Source organism: Pseudophryne corroboree, chromosome 9 (assembly GCF_028390025.1).
Source record: "Pseudophryne corroboree isolate aPseCor3 chromosome 9, aPseCor3.hap2, whole genome shotgun sequence".
In the NCBI taxonomy this organism is placed as follows: Eukaryota; Metazoa; Chordata; class Amphibia; order Anura; family Myobatrachidae; genus Pseudophryne; species Pseudophryne corroboree.
The window spans coordinates 157113409-157129823 of record NC_086452.1 but is presented as its reverse complement, the minus strand read 5'-3'; the positions used below and the strand labels follow the sequence as shown (position 1 = coordinate 157129823).

General features: G+C 44.7%; 1 long non-coding RNA gene and 2 pseudogenes across 1 annotated transcript in view; 1 reads left to right on the top strand and 2 right to left on the bottom strand.

Annotated features, from left to right (window-relative positions):
* Nucleotides 1-1017: 1017 nt before the first annotated feature.
* LOC134956842 (uncharacterized) overlaps nucleotides 1018-16415 on the bottom strand; it is a 74670-nt gene continuing 59272 nt past the window's right edge. The window contains exon 3 of the long non-coding RNA XR_010186225.1: nucleotides 1018-1991. This is a non-coding gene — a long non-coding RNA (uncharacterized LOC134956842). The remainder of the gene's footprint in view (nucleotides 1992-16415) is intronic.
* On the bottom strand, nucleotides 9803-9922 carry LOC134964318 (5S ribosomal RNA; annotated as a pseudogene).
* LOC134964317 (5S ribosomal RNA) lies at nucleotides 15659-15778 on the top strand (annotated as a pseudogene).

The window sequence follows — 16415 nt, the reverse complement described above, 5'->3', positions numbered from 1 at the left end:
TACTGGGGATGCTTCAAGGACCATGGGTTATAGACGGGATCCGCAGGAGACATGGGCACACTATAAGACTTTGAATGGGTGTGAACTGGCTCCTCCCTCTATGTGCCTCCTCCAGACTCCAGTTAGATTCTGTGCCCAGCGAGACTGGATGCACACTGAGGAGCTCTCCTGAGTTTCTCAAAAAAAGACTTTATTTAGATTTATTATTTTCAGGGAGACCTGCTGGCTACAGGCTCCCTGCATCGTGGGAGTGAGGGGAGAGAAGCAGGCCTACTTCTTAAGAGTTCAAGGGCTCTGCTTCTTAGGCTACTGGACACCATTAGCTCCAGAGGGTTTCGATCACTACGGTACGCCTAGCTGCTCGTTCCCGGAGCCGCGCCATCATCCCCCTCACAGAGCCAGAAGATCGAAGCCAGGTGAGTATGAGAAGATCAGAAGACTTCAGTGACGGCAGAAGACGACGTTCTCCCACACTGATCACGGCACTGCAGGGTGCAGGGCGCAGGGGGGCCTCAAATAGCACTGGCATCGAGTATAACAGTGCCCAGGCACTTGTTAAGGGACCCCCACCAGTATAAAGAGTTTTGAGCGGGACCTAAGTGCGCCATGTTGGGGGCGGGGCTTAGCCGCATAGCTCTCACCAGCGCCATTTTTATCTTCACAGAAGGCTGCAGAGACGCTGGCCCTGATCCTCCACACTGCTGTGCAAGTAACAGGGTGCAAAACGGGGTGTGGGGGGGGGGGCACTAGTGATTGGTGAATTCTTATATATGATAAAAGAGCTAGCAGGTCTGGGCAGTCTTGTTACCGACTTCAGAACCGGGATAGGCGCTGGGTGTGAGCTGGAAAAAAGATACGTGGAATACCGCTCGACCAGCGCCGCACTCCTCGTCAGTAGAGCCTTATTTTCACCCAGCTCTCAGATCCATATCATCCTTCAGACGTATTATACAGGAAGAGATTATCAGTATGGGTCACAGGAATTTTACCGGAAAGAGAGATAATGGGCAACCATAGTGTGATACTGTTTAAAAATTTAATACATCACACATGACAACATGACAATTAAAAACAATTTGAAAACACAAAAACCACACAATTGTGGTGCAGACATTCACTGGTAGGGCTGACACCCTGGGCAACAACAGTAGAAATGGCTGATTACCAGCTAGAGGTGAGAACTGGCTCACGTTAGTTCTAAAAGCATGAGTAACACAGAGTATATCACCAGGCTGCAGCAAGGGATTCTCCAGTCCCAGAACTCCTTCATACACCGGCTCAGTCCACACTCGTCGTTCACACTCAGGAGGTCAGTCCAAAGAGCACCTACGCGTTACGACCCTCCTCGGGTCTTTCTCAAGGTCAGCTCAGGTGTGGATGTCTTACAGGTGCTGTCCGTCTACTTAAATCCCTACTATTACACTCCTATTGGTCCCAGCGCAGCTGATCCTTATACATAGTTTATCTACAAGTCCATGGTCATGTGCGCTAGGACCACCCTTCACTACTGCATAAGTTTCCTAGCAACCCCAATCACGATACACATCTTAAACACAGCGGTCTCCCGCCTCTGCTGCACTTGCGGTCACGTGATGTCGCGTCACGCGACGTCACTCACTCCTCCCCTCTGGATGTTCCGATCACGTGATCATCCGTGCTGTCAGCGGCCATACCGTGACACATAAGGCAACGTCACGTACTCCTCCTCTCGGGGTCTCCGCTCACGTGATCCACCTAGATGCGTCACTGTAGTTGTTTTCAGTGTTTACACAGACAGGACGGATTTCCCATACTGATGATCGCACATAGACCATCGTCCTCGTGACCTCTGTTTCCCCGAATCATATGACAGAACGCTCTTTACATGTCTGCTACACTTCCCATAGGGGTGATGATACATCAGTATTTCAAATGGAAAATTGCATCGTGGATGGGTGCTTTATAATTCTTCTTACTTTTCAATTGGATAGATCATAATTCTCCCAATGCCCCTAATAAACCAAGAGTAAATGAAACTCATTAGAATAAATGCCCAAACCACATACATATCCATTTCACAGAAGCAATAATTCTACAGGAACCATTTCACCTTAAAGTCCAAATTGAGGCCCCTTGGTTGAAGGGTCCCCAATTCGTAGATGGCCCTCATCTCTGCCTTTGCTAGTTGGTTCATCAGGTCCCACCTTCTCCAGTGACCCCTTACCCATTGGATGCCCACGAACCGTCTAATGGCGGCTGTAGAGCACCCACGTTGTCTTTTAAAGTGGTCTGAGAGAGCATGTGTTTCAAGACCTTTCTTTATATTCCTTAGTTGCTCTCCCAAACGCACCTTAAGGGCTCTCGAGGTCCTTCCAATGTAAAACAGACCACAGTCACACTCTACCACATATATAACATTCTTTGTGTTACATGTTATAAAGTCTTTGATAACAGACTTTTTCCCATTTATTGTGACCTCCTCTGTCTTACTTTGGTTCTTCATTTTAATGCCCCTACATGCTATACAATTCATGCACCTATGAAACCCTTTAGATCTTATCCCAACTGGCATGGTTGGAGGTAGTGCACTTTTTACTAAGCTATTTCCTAAATTAGGGGCCTTCCTGTATATACACTTTGGTCTAACTGGAAGGCACTGTCCCAAAATGGGGTCTTTTTGTAAGACTCCCCAATATTTGGTAAAAATTTTCTCAATTGATCTGTACTGGCCACAAAAAGTGGTCACAAAAGCCCAGTCAAAATTCTCCTTTTTCCCACCCTGGTCCACCCCTCTCTTTCTCTCCAGAAGTTGCTTCCCATCAATCCTGTCTGCATCTGCCACTGCTCTCTTAACTGCAGTTTCTTTATAGCCACATGAAATAAATTGGGACTGCATCTTCCTTGCCTGTTCTTGATAGATATCTTTCTTTGTACAGTTCCTTTTCACCCTCTTTAATTGCCCCGCTGGGATAGTTTGGAGCCAATTAGGATGACGGCAGCTTGTGGCTTCAATGTAACTCAAGGAATCAGTGGGCTTAGTATAAGTTTTGGTCTGTATGGCACCTTCTTCTATATATATATGGTGATGTCCAGGAAATTAATGGATTCTCTACTGCTAGTGAAGCTAAATTCAATATTCAGGGAATTATTATTCAAATACATGAAAAAATAAGATTTTAAACCTACCGTTAAATCTTTTTCTCCTAGTCCGTAGAGGATGCTGGGGACTCCGTAAGGACCATGGGGATAGACGGCTCCGCAGGAGACATGGGCACTGTAAAGCTTTACAATGGGTGTGCACTGGCTCCTCCCTCTTTGCCCCTCCTCCAGACCTCAGTTATGACTGTGCCCAGAGGAGACTGACAGTACGAGGAAAAGGATTTTGTTATCTAAGGGCGAGATACACACCAGCCCACACCATACACACCGTACAGCATGGTATACAATAACCAGTTAACAGTATGAACAAAACAGCATCAGCCAGAGGCCGGTCTAAACTGTACTTAACCCTTAAGTATGCAATAACTATATACAAGTCTTGCAGAATGTTTCCGCACTGGGACGGGCGCCCAGTATCCTCTACGGACTAGGAGAAAAAGATTTACCGGTAGGTTTAAAATCTTATTTTCTCTTACGTCCTAGAGGATGCTGGGGACTCCATAAGGACCACGGGGATTATACCAAAGCTCCAAAACGGGCGGGAGAGTGCGGATGACTCTGCAGCACCGATTGAGCAAACATGAGGTCCTCATCAGCCAGGGTATCAAACTTGTAGAATTTTGCAAAAGTGTTTGACCCCGACCAAGTAGCTGCTCGGCAAAACTGTAATGCCGAGACGCCTCGGGCAGCCGCCCAAGAAGAGCCCACCTTCCTAATGGAATGGGCCTTTACCGAATTTGGTACCGGCAATCCAGCCGTAGAATGAGCCTGCTGAATCGTGTTATAGATCCAGCGAGCAATAGTCTGCTTAGAAGCAGGAGTGCCAACCTTGTTGGCTGCATACAGGACAAACAGTGCCTCTGTTTTCCTAACCGTAGCAGTTCAGGCTCAATAAATCTTTAAGGCCCTTACTACATCAAGGGACTTGGAATTCTCCAAGGCCCCGTAGCCACAGGCTCACAATATGTTGGTTTATATGAAATTACGAAACCACTTTAGGCAGACATTGAGGACGAGTCCTCAACTCTGCCCTATCCGCATGGAAAACCAGATAGGGGCTCTTGAAAGACAAGGCCGCCAATTCGGACACCTGCCTCACAGATGTCAAGGCCAATAACATGACCACTTTCCAATTGAGAAAACATCAATTCAACTGTTTGAAGCGGTTCAAATCAGTGTGACTCAAGGAAACTTAACATCACGTTAAGGTACCATGGTGCCACTGGGGGCACCAAAAGAGGTTGGATGTGCAACACTCCTTTTACAAAAAACTGGACTTCTGTGAGAGAAGCCAATACCTTCTGAAAGAATATGGAAAAGGCAGAAAGCTGCACCTTAACATAGCCTAACTTTAGGCCCATATCCACTCCTGTCTGTGGAAAATGGATAAAACATCCTAGTTGGACATCCTCAGTAGGAGCATTCTTGGCTTCACACTGTCACAACTGAGGGCCTGAGCTGACGGGAGGCAGCCTCAGTTGTAGGGGCTGAGATGTACCGGAACCTGGGAGGTTGTATCAGACCCCTGGACATGTAAGTAACATGAAGAATAACCGCCCGAAGGCGTGACCACGACAACTTGAATAAAAGTCAATGATGTTTATTTATGACAAACTCCATGCATCACAGTAGCAGTAAAAGAAACATAAAATCAGCAGAGAAATAATACAGTTCCTGGGTACTACAGGGTGGCAGGGGCCACAGAGCTCTGGTAGTATGAGACAGTTCTTATTATCTGCGAGTTGGAAAGTCCTTACCAGGCCCGACTGTAGCAATGAAGAAAGCCCAGGATCGTACCAGCTGGTGTTCCAGGGAAAGCTGGACTGCTGTAAATAAAATAGCTGCTGTGGGTTCTGGTTGGAACCAGACAGATGTTGGCACGGAGTGGATACTGGCTGGAACCAGTTAAATAATAAATGAAGCTTGAGAGCGATGCAATATGAATGAAATGTAGAGCTTGAGAGCGGAGAAATAATAATACCGGTGGAGAGTGGTAAACTGTAGAAAGGACACCGGCCCTTTAAGAGAAGCTGTACTCTGCTGGAAGCTGGGCTGGAAGCAGGTAATGTTGTGGCTGGAAACAGATGAATCCAAAATGGATCAGAGAGTCAGGCTACACCGCAGGTGGAATGCTGGTGCGGGTCTCTATGGTGGAAGTCTTGAGACAGGAGCTGGAACCTGGAAGACAATCACAGGAGAGAGACAAACAGGAACTAGGTTTGACAACCAAAGCACTGACGCCTTCCTTGCTCAGGCACAGTGTATTTATACCTGCAGCAAGGAAGGGATTGGCTAGGCAATTATGCAGATTAACAATACTGACAACAGATTGGAGGAAATGATCAGCTGACAGAATCCAAGATGGCTGCGCCCATGCAGACACTTGGAGGGAAGTTTGGTTTGTAATCCATGTGGTAATGAAAACAGTAATGGCGGCGCCGGTCACTGGAGACGGGAGACGCCAGGCAGACAAGTGCACATCCAACCACGCGGACACAGCGGAGGCCGCGGCTGACGTAATCCACTCTGACACTCTGCATGCAGAAGCTCAGGGACGGCGGCGGAGGCCGCGGAAGACGCCATGCCAGATGTATTATGGCGTTACTGTGACAGCGTCTCAGAGAGACAGGAGAGGATGCAGGAATGTGAACATTAGGATAACAGATGGGATCCGGTGCTGGAGCGCTGAGCCAGCCTTAGGAGGCATCTGATGGGTAAGAAATGGCGTCCAGATACCCGGATCGTGACACACACCAAGACACGTATTTTCTCCAGAAACGGTGATAGAGTTTCGCCGTAACATCTTTTCTAGCTTTAATAAGAGTAGGAATGACCTCCTCTGGAATTTCCTTTAGCTAGGATTTGGTGTTCAACCGCCATGCCGTCCAACGTAACCACGGTAAGTCTTGGAACACGCACGGCCCCTGTAGTAGCAGGTCCACCCTGAGAGGAAGGCCCCTGAAGATCTGCATATCAGGCCAATCTTGAACAATGAGTATCGTCTTCACTCTTGTTCGTCTTATGATTCTCAATATTTTTGAGATGAGAGGAAGTGGAGGGAACACATAGACCGACTGAAAACACCCACGGTGTTACCAGGGCGGCCCCCGCCGCTGCCTGAGGGTCCCTCGACCTGGAACAATACATTCGAATCTTCCTGTGAGGCGTGATGCCATCATGTCTATTTGAGGAAGTCCCCAACGACTTGTCACCTCTGTAAAGACTTCCTGATGAAGTTTCCACTCTCCTGATGGAGATCGTGTCTGCTGAGGAAGTCTGCTTCCCAGTTGTCTGTAATGAAGACCGCTGACAGTTTGCTTCCATGATTTTCCGCCCAGCGAAGAATCCTGTTGGCTTCTGCCATTTCTGCTCTGCTTTTTGTCCCGCCCTGGCGGTTCACATGCGTCACGGCCGTGACGTTGTCTGATTGGATCAGAACAGGTAGGTTGCGAATAAAATTCTCCGCTTCTTTGAGGCCGTTGTAAATGGCCCTTAATTCCAGCACATTGATGTGTAGGCAAGCCTCTTGGCTTGACCGTATTCTCTAAAATTGTTTTCCTGTGTGACTGCTCCCCATCCTCGGAGGCTCGCGTCCGTGGTCACAAGAACCCAATCCTGAACGTCGAACCTGCGACCCTCTAGAAGGTGAGTACTCTGGGGTCACCACAGGAGAGAGAGAGAGAGAGAGAGAGAGAGCCTGGCCCGGGGAGACAGGGCAATCTTCCAATGCATGTGTAGGTGGGACCCTGACCACTTGTCCAGAAGGTCCCACTGAAAAGTCCTTGTGGAATGGCCTCGTAGGCCACCACCATCTTTCCTAATACATGAGTGCCTTGATGAACCGACACTCTTTTTGACTTTAACAGGTCTCTGACCATGTTCTATAGTACTTGGGCTTTTTCCTCTGGGAGAAAGACCTTTTGTTTTCTGTGTCCAGAATCATGCTCAAAACGACAGTCGAGTTGTTGGAACCAACTGCGCCGTATTGTAGATTTAGGATCCAGCAGTAGTGTTGTAGCATTCTCAGGGAGAGAGATACGCTTTGTAGCAATTATTTCCCTTGAACTCGCCTTTATCAGGAGATCTTCCAAGTACGGGATAATTGTGACGCCTTGCTCGCGCAGGCATACCATCATTTCCACCATTACCTCGTCGGGGCCGTGGAACGCCCAAACGGCAATGCCTGAAACTGGTAAGAACAATCCTGTACACCGAATCTCAGGCCCGCCTGATGAGGAGGATATATGGGGACATGAAGGTATGCATCCTTTATGTCTAGTGACACCATAAAAACTCCCCCTTCCAGGATGGAGATCACTGTCCGTAGAGATTCCATCCTGAATTTGAACCTTTTTATTTATTTTATATATATATATATATATATATATATATATATATATACACACACACACACACACACACACACAAGTCCCAGTGTCCGGCTCTCTCCTAATGCAGATATACTGCGCCGGGTGCCCGCATGTACAATCCAATCCACAGCTATACACATATGCAGCACTCCTGGCGTCTTGAATAACCACTCTTACGGCACAGAGAAAGTACAACGTTTCAGTGCCCTTTATTGTGGCACTTTCATCAGGTATCAACAAGTAACAAAAATCACACTTACCTATATACCCCTCCATACACCCGTGACTACCTTCAGCTCCATTGGCGGGACGAGTTCCCGGCCGGGCAGCGCATGCGGCGTGACGTCATCAATTGATGTGTCATCATCGTGCTCCCCATCACCATAGCTACAGAAACAACAAATACAGAGAGCGTAACATGGCATATAGAGACATTAATCATATCTAAGAAATTCTTGGTTAATGTCATCTCCAATAGACCTATTGCATATGTGTATATATATATATATATATATATAAAAACACATACATACATATACATACATATATATATATATATATACATATATATATATATATATATATATATATATATACATACATATACATACATATATATATATATATATCCACCAGATCCGGCACTCTTATTGTCCCAGTATAGAAACTTGCCAGGTGCCCTCCGTGACGGCCGTATAGCAACGCCCCACAATATCCACACACCACTCGGCGGCACTCCGGACAGATAAAATGAAGACTACAAAGTCATCTTGGATTAAGTCCACCAGATCCGGCACTCTTATTGTCCCAGTATAGAAACTTGCCAGGTGCCCTCCGTGACGGCCGTATAGCAACGGCCCACAATATCCACACACCACTCGGCGGCACTCCGGACAGATAAAATGAAGACTACAAAGTAGACTTTGTAGTCTTCATTTTATCTGTCCGGAGTGCCGCCGAGTGGTGTGTGGATATATATATATATATATATATATAGAGAGAGTTGCAAGGTGACAGCACTCTCTGTCTAAGGTCAAGAGGTTGGTGCAGGGTCCTAATAATTGATATACACACTCACTTTTCCCATGGCAGAAAAAAGAATTAGACCAGCACTCACGTTTAAGTTGAAGAAAAAAAGGGGTTTTTTATTCCTGATAAGACATCAAGGATTCATCAAAGATACACCCCACTGTTTACAGTATGCCCAACAGCCGTTTCAACACTTGGTGGTCTTCATCAGGGGCAAATGTTACTCTGTCAGGAGCTGTCTTAAATAGCGGAGAGGGCGCCAGAATGTCCGAACGGGACGGCCGGAAGCAGCGCGTCATTGCTGCTATCTGATTGGCTCCTGCCCGCACGTGTGATGTGTAACTAACGTACACAAACCCGGCTCTCTCCTTGGTAACCTGCTCCTGCAGCGTAACGGCAATGTAGCGTGGGACGATCTGTATTAAAAGTACAGCGGCATGCAACAAGAATTGCCGCTGTCAGTGCACCCGGACACAGGCACACTTGTAGAGAGTTTAACCCCACAGTGCGCCGGCGGCACAGAGTTACTGACAGCACAATAGTGAAATGTAATAACACAAAATATAGAATGTGCACATATAAGGAAAGCGGACCAAACAGTATCAGCCTGCGTGGCAATGGTAGTAAACAACTCAGAGTCACATAAAGTTTAGCATATCACCACATTAACATAATATGGAAATCGCATTAATAGCATGTCATACAAGGGTTGAAAATGTAATTTCTACATTTCACAGCATATCCTGCACAGCAATGATAATGAGCAGTTCCGTGCAGTGTTAATTAAAGCATACCACAGCTTAAGCATAAGTGAGATGTTGCACAACAGTAATAGATGTAATTTTACACTCCACCATAACGGAGTGAATAAATCATGGCTTAGACAATCAGATATAGAGTACCATATAGAAACCAAATAGTGTCAGGCATGCAGCGGAAATGTAGATTAATCTGTAAAGGACAATCATGTCTCAGGGTACCATACCCAGTATTCCCATACCCTCTCTAAGTATGGTACTGACTGGGCCCAACGCTGCATAATTGCCAAGATCGGGCAGGATTGGATGGTTACCAGCGTGGTAAGATGGTATCCGATAGTCGTGTCCATAACTGACCATGTAGAGTGGCGTGAGGGTCTTCACGTCTTATAGCCTGAGTGAAAAATATAAACACCAATAATCTTGGTACAACACCTACAACACTCGGGTGTCTTTCTTGTGTGATAATGTAGATAAAGCCATGAGGAGAACCGTCCACCAATAATTAAGATACAACACCTAGTATTCCCACCTTGTCTCCAGATGTGGTACTTGCTAGGCCCATCACTGCTTAATTGCCAAGATCAGACGGGATCGGATGGGGTCCAGTGTGGTATGGTCGTATCAATCAATGCGATGTGCAGTTGTGTGTCCATTAATGCAATGTGAGGAGCCAATTTGGCCCGGTGAGTGAGAGACCCAAGCAGAGAACATAAGCACATGTAAAGTGGTTAACATGACACACGGCGGTGTCTAAGAAAATAAAACCAAAACATTAGTCTCGGTATACAATTCTAACGAATCACAGGAAGCATCCTAAACGGAATTCCTCATTAAGCCCATTCGGGGCCAATGATTGCAATCTGTCAATCCATTGGTGTTCTCTTTGTAAAAGGATTTTATTACGATCACCACCCCTTTGTAGTGGTGGGATCTGATCCAAGATGCAACACTTGAGTTGATTGATAGAATGTTTAGCCTCCATAAAGTGCCTAGCAACAGGTAAGGTTGAGAAGTCAATTGAAGTTCCACCCTGTATGATGCTCTTTTTGATTGTGGAACGATGCTGACTAAGGCGTTCTTTCAGCATCCTGCTGGTCTTCCCAACATATAGCAAATTGCATGGACATTTCAGCACATAGACTACAAATTTACTGTTGCAGTCTAGTCTCTGTCTGATAGTGTAAGTCTTCTTGTCCTGAGGGTTAGTGAACCGATTGCCAAGTAGCAGGAATGAACAGTTTGGACAGCCCGTGCATTTGAAAACCCCTGTTTTAGTGGTTAGCCAATTAGAGGCTGTATTCTTCTTTCTTTTAGAGAAATCTGTTACAACCAGCATGTCCTTCAGATTGGGTCCTCGTTTGTATGCGAATCGAGGTGGTTGCGGAATGGCTTTTGATAATTCTGGATCCGTATCGATGAGGTGCCAATGTTCCTGTATCTTATTGCGAATAAATCGAGAAGCAGTCGTATACATGCTAACAAAGTTAAATCTGTCATTGTCTATGACAGTAAGGGCATCCTTTTTAGATAGGAGTTCATCCCGTTTTATTTGGCCAATTTTTTTGAGTGCCAAATCGATCTCCTCCTTAGAATATCCACGATCAAGGAAGCGTTGACTCATTGATTGTAGAGCTGATGGTATTGCTAGTGGGTCCGAAGTAATGCGTATCACCCTAAGCAGCTGCGAGAATGGTAGTCCTCTTTTGAGGGGTGCCGGGTGGAAACTTGTTGAAAGTAAGAGCGTGTTCCTATCTGAAGGTTTACAGTGGATCCGAGTGGTCAAAGTGTTGTTGGACAAAAGAACGGAAACGTCCAGAAAGTTTATTTCTGTTTTGCTGAACGTGAGGCTAAATCTAATGGTGCCAGGGAGTGAGTTAAGATGGTCAATAAAGGTCAATAGTGTTTTCTCACCCCCATGCCAAATGAAAAATAAGTCATCAATGTATCTGACATATGTTGACAAAAATTGACAAAAAAGGGGGTGACCCGTGATGTGTTCTTGTTCATAAATTGACATAAAAATATTAGCATAGGCTGGGGCCATATTAGACCCCATAGCGGTGCCTTGTTTTTGTAAAAAGAAGCAATTCTCAAATAGAAAATAGTTCTTATTCAAAATTAGGTCAATGAGTAACACCATATATTCTGATGGCGGTCCAAAGTAGCATTCACTTTCCGTTATTAATCTTCTGCATGATTCAATTCCCAACGCATGAGGAATATTCGTGTAAAGACTCGAGACATCCAATGTGACCAACAGTGCTTCATCTGGAACATGTTTGATGTTTTCCAGTTTCAATAAGAAATCGGTGGTATCTTCAATGTAGCTAGCTGCACTTTTGGCAAGTGGTTGTAGATAAAAGTCTACAAACTGTGAGAGTGGTTGGCATAGAGAACCCCGGGCCGAGATAATCGGCCGTCCCGGAGGCTGTGCTAAGGATTTGTGTATCTTGGGTAGTGTGTAAAGGATTGGAGTTTTGGGGTGAGGCGTAGTCAAAAAATCAGCAGTGGTCTGATTAATGTACCTGTTACTGACTCCCAAGTTGATTATTGAATCAATTTCCTTTTTATAAGTCCATGTGGGGTCAAAAGTAAGTTTTTGGTAACAGGTTAGGTTGGATAATTGTCCATAGGCCTCTTGTACATAGTAATCAAAATCAAGTAGGACTATGCCTCCCCCTTTGTCCGCGGACCTGATGACTAGTTGGTTGTCATTCTGTAAGGATTTAATGGCAGCTCTTTCACCCTTAGTTATATTGGAATAACTGGGTTTTTGTTCCTTGATATAGGGCATCGTATCCCTTTTGAGTACCCTTAAGAAGGTGTGGATAGAAGAATTGAGGGTCGGTGGATCAAACTGACTGGGTTTCTTCAAAGGACAGTATGGTGTTGTAGACGCCTCCGTTGTGGTATTGGTTGGACCAGGCGAATTGGAAAAGAAGTCTCTAAGGCGCAATTGTCTCCCCAATTTATATAGATCAACCTGCCATTGGAAACTGTCCTGTCCAACAGTGGGTACAAAGGTTAATCCCTTACTCAAAACAGAGAGTTCATCACTCGTCAGTACATGTTTGGATAAATTAAAGACCACTGATGTCTGTATTTTGTTCTCCATTATTGTTTTTTTGCTCTTCCTTTTTCTCCCACCTCTGCGGGTGGGTAAAGCGGGTTTTTTGGAGCCCTCCTGTTACGATCAGATCTTGAAAGATAAGTGGTCTCTTGTGCAGATGTAGATGGTGCATCAGAATCACTTGCTGACGTCTGTGATCTGCTATCAATGTCCGTAAAGGCTGTATTAGGTCTTCTTCCTCCACGTCTCTGTTGGGGTCGGTATTTGCGTGGCTCACTGCGCGATACCCAGGGATATACCCTGTTCTCCTTATAGTCCAATTTGACTTGTTTGTATTTATTCTTCTTAAATTTCAACAAGATCTTACGGAAATCAGAAGAGATATTTCTGAACTAGAGGCATCTGAATTATTTAGGACGATACAATCCCCTGACAGTGATCTTTTTTCCAAACTAAATAAGGACATTGACAAATTCCGTGGTGACTTGTTGAAATTTAAGAAGAATAAATACAAACAAGTCAAATTGGACTATAAGGAGAACAGGGTATATCCCTGGGTATCGCGCAGTGAGCCACGCAAATACCGACCCCAACAGAGACGTGGAGGAAGAAGTCCTAATACAGCCTTTACGGACATTGATAGCAGATCACAGACGTCAGCAAGTGATTCTGATGCACCATCTACATCTGCACAAGAGACCACTTATCTTTCAAGATCTGATCGTAACAGGAGGGCTCCAAAAAACCCGCTTTACCCACCCGCAGAGGTGGGAGAAAAAGGAAGAGCAAAAAAACAATAATGGAGAACAAAATACAGACATCAGTGGTCTTTAATTTATCCAAACATGTACTGACGAGTGATGAACTCTCTGTTTTGAGTAAGGGATTAACCTTTGTACCCACTGTTGGACAGGACAGTTTCCAATGGCAGGTTGATCTATATAAATTGGGGAGACAATTGCGCCTTAGAGACTTCTTTTCCAATTCGCCTGGTCCAACCAATACCACAACGGAGGCGTCTACAACACCATACTGTCCTTTGAAGAAACCCAGTCAGTTTGATCCACCGACCCTCAATTCTTCTATCCACACCTTCTTAAGGGTACTCAAAAGGGATACGATGCCCTATATCAAGGAACAAAAACCCAGTTATTCCAATATAACTAAGGGTGAAAGAGCTGCCATTAAATCCTTACAGAATGACAACCAACTAGTCATCAGGTCCGCGGACAAAGGGGGAGGCATAGTCCTACTTGATTTTGATTACTATGTACAAGAGGCCTATGGACAATTATCCAACCTAACCTGTTACCAAAAACTTACTTTTGACCCCACATGGACTTATAAAAAGGAAATTGATTCAATAATCAACTTGGGAGTCAGTAACAGGTACATTAATCAGACCACTGCTGATTTTTTGACTACGCCTCACCCCAAAACTCCAATCCTTTACACACTACCCAAGATACACAAATCCTTAGCACAGCCTCCGGGACGGCCGATTATCTCGGCCCGGGGTTCTCTATGCCAACCACTCTCACAGTTTGTAGACTTTTATCTACAACCACTTGCCAAAAGTGCAGCTAGCTACATTGAAGATACCACCGATTTCTTATTGAAACTGGAAAACATCAAACATGTTCCAGATGAAGCACTGTTGGTCACATTGGATGTCTCGAGTCTTTACACGAATATTCCTCATGCGTTGGGAATTGAATCATGCAGAAGATTAATAACGGAAAGTGAATGCTACTTTGGACCGCCATCAGAATATATGGTGTTACTCATTGACCTAATTTTGAATAAGAACTATTTTCTATTTGAGAATTGCTTCTTTTTACAAAAACAAGGCACCGCTATGGGGTCTAATATGGCCCCAGCCTATGCTAATATTTTTATGTCAATTTATGAACAAGAACACATCACGGGTCACCCCCTTTTTTGTCAATTTTTGTCAACATATGTCAGATACATTGATGACTTATTTTTCATTTGGCATGGGGGTGAGAAAACACTATTGACCTTTATTGACCATCTTAACTCACTCCCTGGCACCATTAGATTTAGCCTCACGTTCAGCAAAACAGAAATAAACTTTCTGGACGTTTCCGTTCTTTTGTCCAACAACACTTTGACCACTCGGATCCACTGTAAACCTTCAGATAGGAACACGCTCTTACTTTCAACAAGTTTCCACCCGGCACCCCTCAAAAGAGGACTACCATTCTCGCAGCTGCTTAGGGTGATACGCATTACTTCGGACCCACTAGCAATACCATCAGCTCTACAATCAATGAGTCAACGCTTCCTTGATCGTGGATATTCTAAGGAGGAGATCGATTTGGCACTCAAAAAAATTGGCCAAATAAAACGGGATGAACTCCTATCTAAAAAGGATGCCCTTACTGTCATAGACAATGACAGATTTAACTTTGTTAGCATGTATACGACTGCTTCTCGATTTATTCGCAATAAGATACAGGAACATTGGCACCTCATCGATACGGATCCAGAATTATCAAAAGCCATTCCGCAACCACCTCGATTCGCATACAAACGAGGACCCAATCTGAAGGACATGCTGGTTGTAACAGATTTCTCTAAAAGAAAGAAGAATACAGCCTCTAATTGGCTAACCACTAAAACAGGGGTTTTCAAATGCACGGGCTGTCCAAACTGTTCATTCCTGCTACTTGGCAATCGGTTCACTAACCCTCAGGACAAGAAGACTTACACTATCAGACAGAGACTAGACTGCAACAGTAAATTTGTAGTCTATGTGCTGAAATGTCCATGCAATTTGCTATATGTTGGGAAGACCAGCAGGATGCTGAAAGAACGCCTTAGTCAGCATCGTTCCACAATCAAAAAGAGCATCATACAGGGTGGAACTTCAATTGACTTCTCAACCTTACCTGTTGCTAGGCACTTTATGGAGGCTAAACATTCTATCAATCAACTCAAGTGTTGCATCTTGGATCAGATCCCACCACTACAAAGGGGTGGTGATCGTAATAAAATCCTTTTACAAAGAGAACACCAATGGATTGACAGATTGCAATCATTGGCCCCGAATGGGCTTAATGAGGAATTCCGTTTAGGATGCTTCCTGTGATTCGTTAGAATTGTATACCGAGACTAATGTTTTGGTTTTATTTTCTTAGACACCGCCGTGTGTCATGTTAACCACTTTACATGTGCTTATGTTCTCTGCTTGGGTCTCTCACTCACCGGGCCAAATTGGCTCCTCACATTGCATTAATGGACACACAACTGCACATCGCATTGATTGATACGACCATACCACACTGGACCCCATCCGATCCCGTCTGATCTTGGCAATTAAGCAGTGATGGGCCTAGCAAGTACCACATCTGGAGACAAGGTGGGAATACTAGGTGTTGTATCTTAATTATTGGTGGACGGTTCTCCTCATGGCTTTATCTACATTATCACACAAGAAAGACACCCGAGTGTTGTAGGTGTTGTACCAAGATTATTGGTGTTTATATTTTTCACTCAGGCTATAAGACGTGAAGACCCTCACGCCACTCTACATGGTCAGTTATGGACACGACTATCGGATACCATCTTACCACGCTGGTAACCATCCAATCCCGCCCGATCTTGGCAATTATGCAGCGTTGGGCCCAGTCAGTACCATACTTAGAGAGGGTATGGGAATACTGGGTATGGTACCCTGAGACATGATTGTCCTTTACAGATTAATCTACATTTCCGCTGCATGCCTGACACTATTTGGTTTCTATATGGTACTCTATATCTGATTGTCTAAGCCATGATTTATTCACTCCGTTATGGTGGAGTGTAAAATTACATCTATTACTGTTGTGCAACATCTCACTTATGCTTAAGCTGTGGTATGCTTTAATTAACACTGCACGGAACTGCTCATTATCATTGCTGTGCAGGATATGCTGTGAAATGTAGAAATTACATTTTCAACCCTTGTATGACATGCTATTAATGCGATTTCCATATTATGTTAATGTGGTGATATGCTAAACTTTATGTGACTCTGAGTTG